The sequence below is a fragment of the Ascaphus truei genome, chromosome 5 (assembly GCF_040206685.1).
Source record: "Ascaphus truei isolate aAscTru1 chromosome 5, aAscTru1.hap1, whole genome shotgun sequence".
NCBI lineage: Eukaryota > Metazoa > Chordata > Amphibia > Anura > Ascaphidae > Ascaphus > Ascaphus truei.
Window position 1 is genome coordinate 119,679,571 of NC_134487.1, and position 12,788 is coordinate 119,692,358.

Below are 12,788 nucleotides of genomic sequence, written 5' to 3' on the forward strand. Positions count from 1 at the left end.
GGATAACAGACATTACTGGGTTGGTGGTCGTGGCAATACAGGTCGGTTTTTACCATTTAACCCTAGGAACTCATCTCAGGTCTCCGGAGCAGTAATAGGGGTATTATCACTGGGTTGGGCTGGAACAAAAAGATCCCGCTTCGACTTGGAAGCAACCACCTGGAACGCTTGCGCTCACCATGAACTAGGCGGGACCCCGGTACTGAGGTGGAAGAGTATAGATCACGCCACCCACAGCAGCGGATTCACATCTGGAGAGTATATAGTCAAGGTTTGCCGGTCAGGGTTGGAGAGAGTAGAATGGTCTTGATACTTGCCAAGGTCAGAGGTTGGAGCTGGGAGAGTAGTCGGTAGCCGGGTGCCATGGTCAAGGTGTTGGATCCAGAAGGATAGTCGTTGTTTATGTGCCGTGGTCAGGGATGGAGAGTTACGGAAGGTCAGAGGCATGCCGGGGTCGATATCCAGAGAAGGGTCCAAAGTCTTGCCGGGTCGGTACACTAGAGATCAAACACAGATACAGGCAAGGCAATACAGCAGGAGCACCATGTCGCACCAGATACTTTCAGGAAGTGAACCCAGGGGGATGCGGATGGCGCGAACGGTAGGTATTTAAGAAACCTGGTAAGTTAGATTTATTATGCACCTTGATAAAGAGCGTCACGCTCGAAGCGCGTTGGTGAGGGCTTTGTGCTCCGTTGTGTAGCTTTTTGCCTATGATCCTTTACATTTTTATCCTGGTGGGACACACTCTCTTGCAATTGATTTTTTCTAACTGGTGAAAGCAGTGCTCCAATTTTCCTGAATGTGATTTATCTGCTTGCTCTGGAAAACGGAGGCACACCCTATTGCAGGAGGAAAATCATCCAGAAGACCAAGTGAATGTGAATTTGCTGCTCCTGTTCTTATACACCATGTATTGTTTGTCCACTTCGATGCATCTATGTCTGGACACTTACAAGTGAGGATTCTTACTGCAGTGATTGTGGAATTCTGGCCAGCTATTCGAATAATAGTGGATTATTAATTGGAACATTGGTCTATATAATGTGGTACTCAAGGGTTATACACCAGATTAGTTTCAACAAAAAGTTTTGGATAACTCATGCTTATATAACTATTGATTCTATGATAGAGCACCATACAGTTTTGACATTGTCTTAATACAGCAGGAACAGGGACGTGGGAACAGCAAGGCAACAATGAACTACTGTATGCTTAGCCAAAGAAGGAGTGACACAGCTGAGCATATATGTGAGTCATAGTCCAATGAGACAGGGGATGGAGCGGAGGAGCGGCCTCTGCGGAGGCAGGGATAGGCTGTGAGGTGCAGGAGACAGGTGAACGAGTGTTGAGTCGATGATGGACTGTATCTCGTACTCCTCTTGTCCTTGTACGATTACAGGCAGCAGCTTGGATGAAGAATCTGGAAATTGAGAACTTTGAAAAACAGGCTTCAAGAGAGACATATGAAAAACTGAAGGTATCCTCATGGAAGGGGGAAGTTGAAGACGGTACACTACCTAATTGACTCGCTCCAGGATAGAGAATGGACCCAGGAATATTGGGGCCAATTTGAGAGTTGGTGTCTTAAGCCTGATATTTTTTGAAGAAAGACACACTCTGTCTCCTGGTTTGAAGTTGGGTGCCTTACTGGTGATGACGATAAACCTGCGATTTCTGATTGCGAGTTTCCTCCTCCATGACTCCTGTAAAGAATAAATTCTGTTGTCCACTGCTGGAACCCCGGAAGAAGAGGAAGTGATGGGGAGCCTTGTCAGATAAAAACGTAATTGATAAAGAACGGGGATTCCCGTGCAGATTTGTTCCTAAGGGATTTGTGGGCGAATTCTGCCAATGGAAGAAGATTTACCCGTCTTGGGCGTTAGAAATGAAGCACCATAAGTACTGCTCCAAGGTCTGGTTAGTCCTTTCATTCTGTCCATTGGTCTGGGGATGATACCCTGAGGAAAAATTAAGAGAGATATCCATTCATTGGGCAAATGCACGCCAGAACTTCGAGATAAATTGAGATCCATGATCAGACACTATGGACAGTGGTACCCCGTGAATACGAAAGATTTCCTTAAGGAAGATGTCCGCCAAGGTAGCCAATTGGGTAGGCCTTCCAGAGAAATAAAGTGTGATTGCTTTGAGAATCTGTCGACGATAACCAGAATGGTGTTCATTCATCTGGAAATGGGGAGTTCAACAATAAAATCCATAGACAGATGACTCCAGGAGCGAACCGGTACAGAGGGCGTAGAAGACCGGGTGGTTTCCTGCGTGCAGTTTTATTTCGAGCGCAAGTGGAGCAGGATTTGATAAATTCTTCAATGTCTTTTAACATGTTGGGCCGTAATTCTTCTGGTACCAGGATGCCCGGCAGACTTAGACAAATGACCCCATTCTAGAATTTTCTTACGAAATCGTGGTGCAGCATATTAACAACCCCCCGGCACCTCTAGGCCTTCAGGAATGCGAGTTTAAGTAGCCAAAATGCCAACCAGGAGTCAAAACAATTAGCGGAAATTACATATTTAAAAGGAAGGATAGTCTCTGATATGTCTTCAGACTTGTCTTCAACCACGAATTGGCGGGACAAAACATCAGCTTTCAGGTTTTTTGACCCAGGAATATAAGAGATAAGATAATTGAATCTAGATTAAAAAAAAGTGACCAATGGGCCTGACTGGCACCAAGGCATCGAGTGCTTTCTATGTAGAGCAAATTTTTATGATCTGTGAGAATTGTGAGAATTGTGATGGGGTTTTCGGTACCTTCCAAAAGGTGTCCCCATTCTTGTAGTGCAAGCTTGATAGCTAGAAGCTCCCTGTTACCAAAATCATAGTTCTGCCACTTCAGAAGTACGCCGTCTGATGAGACTCGAGTGACTCGGATACGTCACTTCCCGTGTAGTCCCGCTGCTTCACTTCCGGTGGTGGGCTCCCGATCTCCGTCCTACTCCTCTCTCCCAGAAGGCGGGTACCACTCTGGGAGAGAGGAGTAGGACGGAGATCGGGAGCCCACCACCGGAAGTGACGCAGCGGGACTACACGGGAAGTGACGTATCCGAGTCACTCGAGTCTCATCAGACGGCGTACTTCTGAAGTGGGGATACCGCAGCAGACACACACCAGGGAGATTGGAGCCTCCAGCATCCGAGTACCCGGGAAGGGACTGAGAAGGACCCTCCAGCGGAGCAGTTTCCCTCGCAGTGCCTGCGCAGCAAAGGTGGCGGGTGAGCCCTAAGATCTGCAGTCCACCTCCTTCCACTCACAATCAGTGTGATACATGCCTGAAATTAATGTTTTTATTGTAAGTGTTCATTTTTAAAGTTCTATAAAGTTATACCTTTTTACCATACTGGTCTGCACTATGTATACTCTCTTTCCCTCCACCATATGCTGTCTGGCTGAGAGTGAAGATCGCATCATACTCAGAATCCACAGATCCAGTCCACTGAGACCATTGTGTCTAAACTGCCCGTGTCCTATTTAAATCTTGTGAGTAGGCAACACTCATGAGCCAAGACAAAAATCACTTTAATTCACCCAGTATCAAACTGTCTGCACTTATATTGTGTTTTTTTATATTCTTTTCTCCCATGCTCCCCCTGGATCACGCACGGACTTGTACAACCTGAGGGACCAGTGGAACCAGTCCCTAACCAGCTGGGTCGAGCAGGGGGTCTTTATATCATTTTTCATACACTTTAATATTATACACGTGTGTACACGCATTTGTCATATTCCTGCATCAATTGATTTAAGAATAACCACTGTATATTGATAGTGGACACTAGTAGAGTTAGCGCTTTATATTCACTATAACACAGCACAGGTATATTTTATTAGCCAAGTGTATTGAAAAATATGCTTGTGCATTTAATTTATATAGTGGTTCCGAGCACTCAATTAGAAAAAAACAGGCAAAAGCGTCAATGTTGTCTGGTTTTTCTTATTGAGTGCTGGGAACCACTATTTAAATTAGTTGTGGTTTTGAGGGGGCTAGGGGTCCCTCTCTGTTTCCTTGCACCACATCATTAATTGCTTCATTTATTAACATGTACTCTAGTGGAGTGCCGCCTTACTCACATACTTTTTATATGCTTGTTTATTGTACCAAGCTGGCGCCACTCTTTCTCATTCAGAGGTCTGAGGACCATTTGGGCAGAATAGCCAAGTAGTGTCCACATACTCAGATCAAGAGACACAATTTACATTTCAAGCTGTTTCCCCAGCCGGGCCGGAGACCTGTCACCGCGGGTAGCAGGAAGGTGAGCAGGAGAAGAGAGGCCATATTTCACCTGCCCCTGGGTTCAGTCAGATGTTTAAGAAACCCCGTTTTTTGATACTGGGTTGTCTCTGATTGGTTGCTTGGGAAATCTCTCATGCTCCGGATAGGATGATAGAATTCTGTGAATGAAACAGAGGTTTTAAAAACCCTAGCGCAGATTTGGCAGTTCCCAAGTTCTCATAATTCTCCCAAGTTTTTAGATTCTCTCAAGATTCTAAAGTTTTTCCAGAAAGAAAGAGGCAAGGCTCTGCTTCAGCAAAATCTGCCTGTAATCTTTGCAGTTCGAAGACTATTGAGGGTAAACTTTTGGATGTTGAAGTCCCTGCACGTAATAGAGTATAGTTTTGTTACCTCAGTTCCAAGAGGGCTTTCTTCTGTATTTTGTGTAACATTGTGTGTTTGTCTATTTTAAGTGAATAAATTACAATTTATTTAATCATCTTGCTTTGCTCAGTGATATGATCCCGGTATAAAAGTGTAATTGCCTGGTCTCCAGTGACAATATGATATATATGTGCGAGTTGCTAAAAAGTCTATACAGGCATACCCCGGTTTAAGTACACTCACTTTAAGTACACTCGCGAGTAAGTACATCTCGCTCAATAGGCAAACGGCAGCTCACGCATGCGCCAGTAAGCACGTCCTGAACAGCAATACCGGCTCCCTACCTGTACCGAAGGTGTGCGCAAGCGGGGAAACTATAGAGCCTGTTACAAATGTCTTATTTACATCAGTTATGCACATATATGACGATTGCAGTACAGTACATGCATCGATAAGTGGGAAAAAGGCAGTGCTTCACTTTAAGTACATTTTCGCTTTACATACATGCTCCGGTCCCATTGCGTACGTTAATGTGGGGTATGCCTGTATTGGGGCTTGCATCGAACAATAAGTCCACTAATTGAATATTCACATAGGGCGGATCATATCCACAATTCTATACTATTGCACCACCCATAGCTCCATTAGTCCATAAAATGCACAATAATAGGTGGCGGACATTTTGGATACCCAAACTTTATTAATACAGTATGTGCATTGTAATACTAGAAAAGCATAGTCTAATTTAGACCCATTATTGCTCCCTGAAATATATACTGTAGTTATACTAAAGAGCCATGGATCCTTCTATTAGGGATCTTCTATTCTCTCAATTGTTTGATGGCCATATATTAGAAATATTTGCATTTCCAGACAGAACTACTGTAGTCTGATAAATGAGCAATAGTGAGTGCTAGATATCTGGGGGCCTTTTTTGACCCCTCACTTGGGATTTTGTCCCAGTTGCACCCTTTTGTATGTAAATTAACTCATGCATGAATTATATTGGTTGAGCAGCCGGCCTTTTGTTCTGTTTGTAACTATACAGATGCAGATGTGGTGCAAATGGCTAGCATCAAACAAATTGTTTGAAATATGGTTGATATTTTCTGCCATGTTTTATATTATACGCTTTGGCCAAAGGGTTAACCAAATGACCCTTTTTTCAAGAGATACTGTAAATAGGTATTTCACTGTATATTTTTGTCACATTGGATGTTGCTCTGGACTTCTTTGTTTCTTGTTTTATACAATTAGCCACACCCAGTAGCACTCCTTGTGACACATATACACACACACACACACACACACACACATATATATATATATATATATATATATATATATATATATATATATATATATATATATATATATGCAAATATAACTGTATGCTCATCTGCATGCCTTAGGCAGGTCTGCAACCCCGCCTTTCCCCATCATCACCCAGCATACAGCACTTCCACTGCAGCAAGGGATTCTGGGAAATGACATGCAAATGAGCACACAGTGTCACTTTTTGCCTCAATAACCATTTTTAACATGGTTCCCTATAGGCTTAAGCTTGCTGCATGGTCACAGCTTTGAGCACAGCCAGGGTATATATATATAGTGGTAATTTTTGGGGGGGTTCTGAGAGCTTGCTGGGTATCTGTGTGTTTGTTAACTTTGTCCAGCTGGTCTGTCTCAGCTGTTTTGGAGGTTAGAGGCTCCACCCACCCAGGGTTTAAAGCTAGCCCCTCCTCGCTGTCCAGGTAAGCAGGTTTTCTTTTCATGCAGCAGGTTCAATGCCAAGACAATCCTTCCTCTAATTAAAGAAGTAAATAAGGATTTTAACCAATTAGTGTTAGGACCTGCAATATTATGGTGAACGTGGTTCGCAGTCTTATACGCTTTGGCCAAAGGGTTGAAACTACATGACCCTTTTTTCAAAAGATGAATTTTTGTCACATTGGATGTTGCTCTGGACTTCTTTGTTTCTTGTTTTATAAAAGAGACCAGATACAAGGAAAGATAAAATACAGGACGGGAGCTAAGAAATGTTGGACCGTTTGTGGTTCATTAATTAATTGCCTGGTAAATAGGTAGGTCTTGAGTCTGTTTTTAATAGATTTTCAGAAGGGGGGCTCTTCTCAAACTGTACAAGGCAGACTGCTGCAAAGAGTGGGAGCAGTGTGGCTAAAAGCTCCGGCCCCAAAGGAAGTTAAGGAAATTGTGGGAACGGTTAGGAGTCCATCATCTTCAGATTGAAGCGAGCAAATGGAAACGTGAAGCTCTTTCAGATAGCTGGGACCCTGGCCATGTAGTGCTTTGAATGGCAACAAGCCAATCTTTAAATAAATTAACCATTGTACAACCAGCCAGTGCAGATAAAGGAGAACATGTGTCATGTGGCATGAATGGGTCTGGTTAGTTAACAACTTGGCCACAGCATTTTGCATCAGCTACAGGCATTGCAGCTTTTTTTCTGGAAGACTCAGGAAGAGTGCCTTGCAGTAGTTCAGAATGAGGGCACAAAAGCATGGATAAGCATAGTAAGATCCTCTGGGTTGAATTAAGTGCTTAATCCTGGCTATGTTCTTTAAGTGGAAGAATGAAGATTTGATCACGGCTGACACCTGATGTTCTGGTCAAGTCACAGTCAAGGACAATACCAGGATCCAGCACACAGACAGTTTAGCAGCTGGGAGCCCCCAAATTTAAGCCCAGTGTATTGTCCTATAGTATCTGCAATCTTGTTGTCTTCTGATGGTGAGCATCCATTACAAGCACTTCTGTCTTTTATGGATTCAACCTCAATCAACTGGAACTCATCACTAGGAGCTCAGATAAACATCTATTGAAGTGTCTAGTGCAAAGGACAAGTAGAATTGTGTGTCATCTGCATAGCAGTGATAACCCAGCCATGCGCCTGATTATATCACCTAGTGGCAGCATGCACACTATAATCAAGATAGGAGATAGGATAACACCCTGTGGCACTCAATATGACAAGGGCATTGGTGTACAGGAGTACACCCGTGAAGATATTCTCTGTGACCTGTCATTGAGAAAAGACCTGAAACAGCTTAGATCTGTGCCACCCATTCCACAGAAATCCTTCAGGTGCTCTATTAAAATCCTATGGTCCATGGTATCAAATGCTGCAGAGAGGTCAAGGAGTACTAAGGGGGTTATGCACTAAGCAGTGATAAGTGCTTTTAAGTGAGATAAAAAGCCATTATAGCGTGATATTGCCTGCTGTGAGATTCACAAAGTAGTGATAAGTATTTTAAGTGAGATAAATGCCTTTATAGCGTGATACTGTCTGCTATGAGATTCACAAAGCAGTGATAAGTGCTTTTAAGTGGGAAAAAATGCCATTATAGCACGATACTGCAGTGTTATCACTGCTTTGTGAATCTCACAGCAGGCAGTATCACGCTATAAAGGCATGTATCTCACTTAAAAGCACTTATCACTGCTTAGTGCATGACCCCCACAGTATGCCTTAATCCTGCATTCCAACATGACTGTGTTGTTTCTTAGATATTTAAACAACTAAAATAACAGCAATCAACCACTGGGGAAATGTAAGTAACAAATTATATTAAATAAATGTTATGGAGAAGCATACATATATGTCTAACCAAATAATTGTGTAGCCTAGATTACATAATTTTTCCTACTTGAACATACAGTATTCTGACAATAAGTACATATAATTTTCCTGATTATTAAAATCTCAGGACAGCAGAGAGCACGTTTTATACAGTGTTAAAGGGAGTAGGCTTTAGAACTTTAGCAGGAAACTACGGTAGGAATTAATTTATTTTGTGAGATTGATTAACTACCGATCTAGGCATATAAAAAGATGCTGGCAAAAATTGGACTGTTAAACACAAAACTATGTTTCATATAAATGTAACAATGACTGTCACACTCCAACATTAAATACTAACCATTATTTGCTTATATAGGATTGTTTCCAGATGGTGCATCAATATTTATTTCACACACTTAGTTGTACAGTTAATTAAACCCATTTAATTGTAAGCATATGTAACCAAAAATATAACTGACCAGTTTTTAGTAAAATTATTGTTTAACTTGTTTACCAAATGACAAAACCTTCAAAAATGTATCTGAATAATTCTATTATGTTTTCTTAAGCTTGTAACGTCATTGGTGTGTTTATTGCTTTTAATTTATTGAGAGTTGTCCAATGCAAATGAAACAAGCAGATTATTAACTGTGATTTACTGGTGGACTTAAAAGAACCTTACTGACTCAAGATACACAAATAAAATCCGCAAACTAGGGTTGTGCCAACATTCAACTGACACTGGTTCCCCAAGATTAGCAAATAAAATGAAGGGCTTTAAGGGTCAAAACATTTTAAAAACACATATTTCCAACAATTAAAAAGTGATCCAAAAGTACAGTACATGAAAATATACAGTACTAGAAACATATTTAATTAAATATTCATTTGAAGGAGGTGATGTAAGGTATCAAAGTCTCCCGTTTGCAAAACTTCATAAAAACCAGGACAAATAATCTGCGCCAGATTTAGCGAAGTAAAAATAATAATTTTTAATGGAATAATGAGATAGTTTCCATTGACAAATCTAGTATTTTGCTTACCCCTAGTTTTGTTGGAAGAAGAAGTGTGTGAACCTGTTCCAGTTCATTCTGCAAAAGCTCCAGCAAGATGTGCAAATTTATAAAACTTTGGAACAAAGGTTGTTTGAGAACTACTTCTTAATTAATTGATGACAATATTAGCAAAATTTTAAATGTTTGCCAATACTCATCAAAATGTACTTGTACAGCAAATAAAAATATTAGTTGTGAGCACATTCACGTTTCAGACAGGTCTGCAACCCTGCTTTCACCATTATCTCTTAGCATACTATGGGGCTTATGCACTAGCGCCAGGGAAAAAAATTGCTGGCTGTTTAAATCGCTAGTTTGGCAGCGTTGCTATCACGGTATACAAAAAGCCCAGAATACCTGTGATAGCAACATTTGCAAAACTGGCGAGTAGCAGGCGACGTGATGATCGCCTCTCTGAACAGGCTTACAAGGCGATTTCTTTCAGCTGCAGAGAGAGCTGCTCAGAGAGAGCCGCCTCTCCCAGTGCAAATCTCACCCAAAATTAATGTTTTTAATATACATTTTATTACTGTATACTGTGTAGATGAGCAGGGGGGTCTCCAGAGCAGAAACACATTGATTTGAGGTCGAGAGACCCCCTGCTTCCCCAGATAGAGGCCCATTATGGGGTGCTGGTATTTCCTATGCATTTTATTCCCACGGTCACATGACGTGGGACATTTAAATGCATAGGAGAAACCGGCACCGCATAACACATCATGCGGTTCTGCCCAGAGACCCACTGCTCATCTACACTAGTAATAAAATGTATATTAAAATAGCTGCTACCCACAATAAACATTAAAACCACAATAACACTAATACCCACCTCCTCTACCCCCACATGATTGATACCAGAGGCTTTGGGTGTCGGGGGTTCTCAGGTGGTCCCTACGGGTGTCCAACGCTCCTCAGGTGGTCCCCATGGGTGTATCAATCATGTGTCCAACATTTTTTTCAATACATTTAAATAAATACCACCCGAGGGCCCCCAGACACCTATGGGGACCACCCGAGGACAACCGGACACCCGCAGGACCACCCTAGGACCCCCAGAAATCCACGAGAACCACCCGAGGAGTCCCGGACACATGCAGGGACCACCAACAGGGACCACCTGAGGGCTCCCAGAAACTCATGGGGACAACCCAGGCACTGCCAGACACCCATGGGGACCACCTAGAGGCCCACAGACACTCAGACACTCACGAGAACCACCCAGGGACCCCCGCCGGCCTCTGGTATCAATCCTATGTAAAAATATAAAATGCTTTTATGTGGGGGCACCGGTGGTGGGGGGGTTGTGGATTGGTTGCTAGTACATATTGTTATGTTTATTGGGGGCAGAAGGGGAGAGTGAAGGGCCAAGTACCCACTTCACTCACTCCCTCTGCCCCCAATAAAGCTGTTGTTTTTCCTTAACTCCTTCATTGCTCTAGCGGATAGCCGCTAAGGTAATGAGGTTACCTGTAAATGCATTTTTATTGCATGGGATTCATGCAAGGGGCCTCCAGTGCTGATATTAATGGGTATCAGCTCCGTAGACTCCCGGCAACAATCCGATGCAGTAAAGAGGCATTTTTTTTCTGAGCCCCCTCTCGCCGCTTCTCGGCAGCTTCTCGGCAGCTTCTCGGCAGCTTCTCGGCAGCTTCTCGGCAGCTTCTCAACACCTTCCTGCCAACTTTTCCTGGCGAGAGGATTTTGAGAGGAAAGCTCTATTCTAGAGCCGCGATTAGCCTCGATAAGCTAATCGGGGCTTCTAGAATTGCACGAGTTTGACAACCTGTCAATAAGTGGCTTCTCGTCGCTAGTTTGATGATTTTTTTTTGTGGAAAAAAAATTGGACGAAAAGGGCTTTTATCTGCGACTTATCGGGGCTTACTGAATAGCAGTAGGCCTTTTTGGCAAAAAGGCCTCGATAAGTGGCTTATCGGCGCTTAGTGCACGGGCCCATATGCTATCACTGGTTAACACTTGCCAACACTTTGCACAAGTTGGTATCAAAGTGCTGTCTAAGTAAAATATTTAAAGTTAGCGATTTCTAGCAAAGTTTCATATTTTTGTAATTAATTTTTTGACAGCGGCAATGTCCACAATGTGGCAAATTTGTGCATGTTTTCCTCATCTCTAACCAGGAGACTTTGATCCATCACTACTTCTAGGTTTTTCCTTTTCACGTTGAAACTTTCTATCCAGATCATAGATGCAGTTTGTGATTGGGATAACTATTGCAGGCCTTTTTACTATTTTGTTTACTCATTTTCCTTTTTTCATGGCACCATGTACTGTTGGATAGTAAAGCCTACGGTATAAAAGGAAAATAATACTGAAAAAGGGATCAAAATTAAAACAAAGTTGTCAATGTACTGTAAAATGCATGGTGTTACTGATTGGGTGGTGTATAGATTGGCGGTTTCCAGGCATCTGCTTTCCATACAACAAAAGACAGGTGTGCCCAATGCTACATCCAATTGACAAAACATATATGGTAATAAGTATAAAGTACTTCAATAATAATAATAATAATTACTTGGTTATTTAGTTAAACCCTTTGGCCAAAGCGTCGTAAGCCTGCATACCAAACGTCAAGGTATAACTGAAAAGAGGTAAAGGGAAGGGTTCACAGTGACGTGTAGGACCTGCATTTTTGGTTATACCTTGACGTTTGGTATGCAGGCTTACGATGCTTTGGCCAAAGGGTTTAACGAAATAACCAATATTATTACAACTCAATCCCGTTATAACGCGATCCGTTACAACGCAAACCCGCTTATAACACGATGCAAGGGTGCCTCCCAATTTTCGTATTTCTCAATACTTTACAACACGATTATTAGTATCTTAAATACTTTATTGTACAATGCATTCAATTATACATTATTTCTAACGCGAACCGCATATAACGCAATGTGATTTTTTTGGACCCCAAGCACAGCGTTATAAGGGGGTTCAGCTGTATTATTATTATTATTATTATTGAAGTATTTTAACTTTATACTTATTACCATATATGTTTTGTCAATTGGATGTAACATTGGGCACCCCTGTCTTTTGTTGTATACATTTGCCACTCTCAGCAGCGCTCTTTATTGACATAAATATATTTTCATGATGTGGTGGGTTTAGGAGTTTGAGCTAGCTGGGAATGTGTGTTTATCTGATTTCCATAGCAATTTTTTATTGTGCCTATGTCCATTGTCAAGTTCTCAGTTTGCTCACTAGGCGGTAGATCCACATAAGTCCCTCATATTTGAGCTAATAATGATTATACTGACATTAGGAATAGACATTATTTTTCTTAATTTTAACCTGTATCCTCAAAATTAATAAGATGCAAAAATAACGTCCATTGATAAAAGTCGAAATGCTATTAACAGTGATTTTCATTTCTCAGAGACGCGTTCTCAATAACATCACATATGCGTTGTTCAAACTTTAACACGTGCTATTAACATATGCGATAAAGACGCATTACTCATGTGCATGGCCAAAAGTTAATGCAAATCTTGTTATAATATTGAGAAATTCAA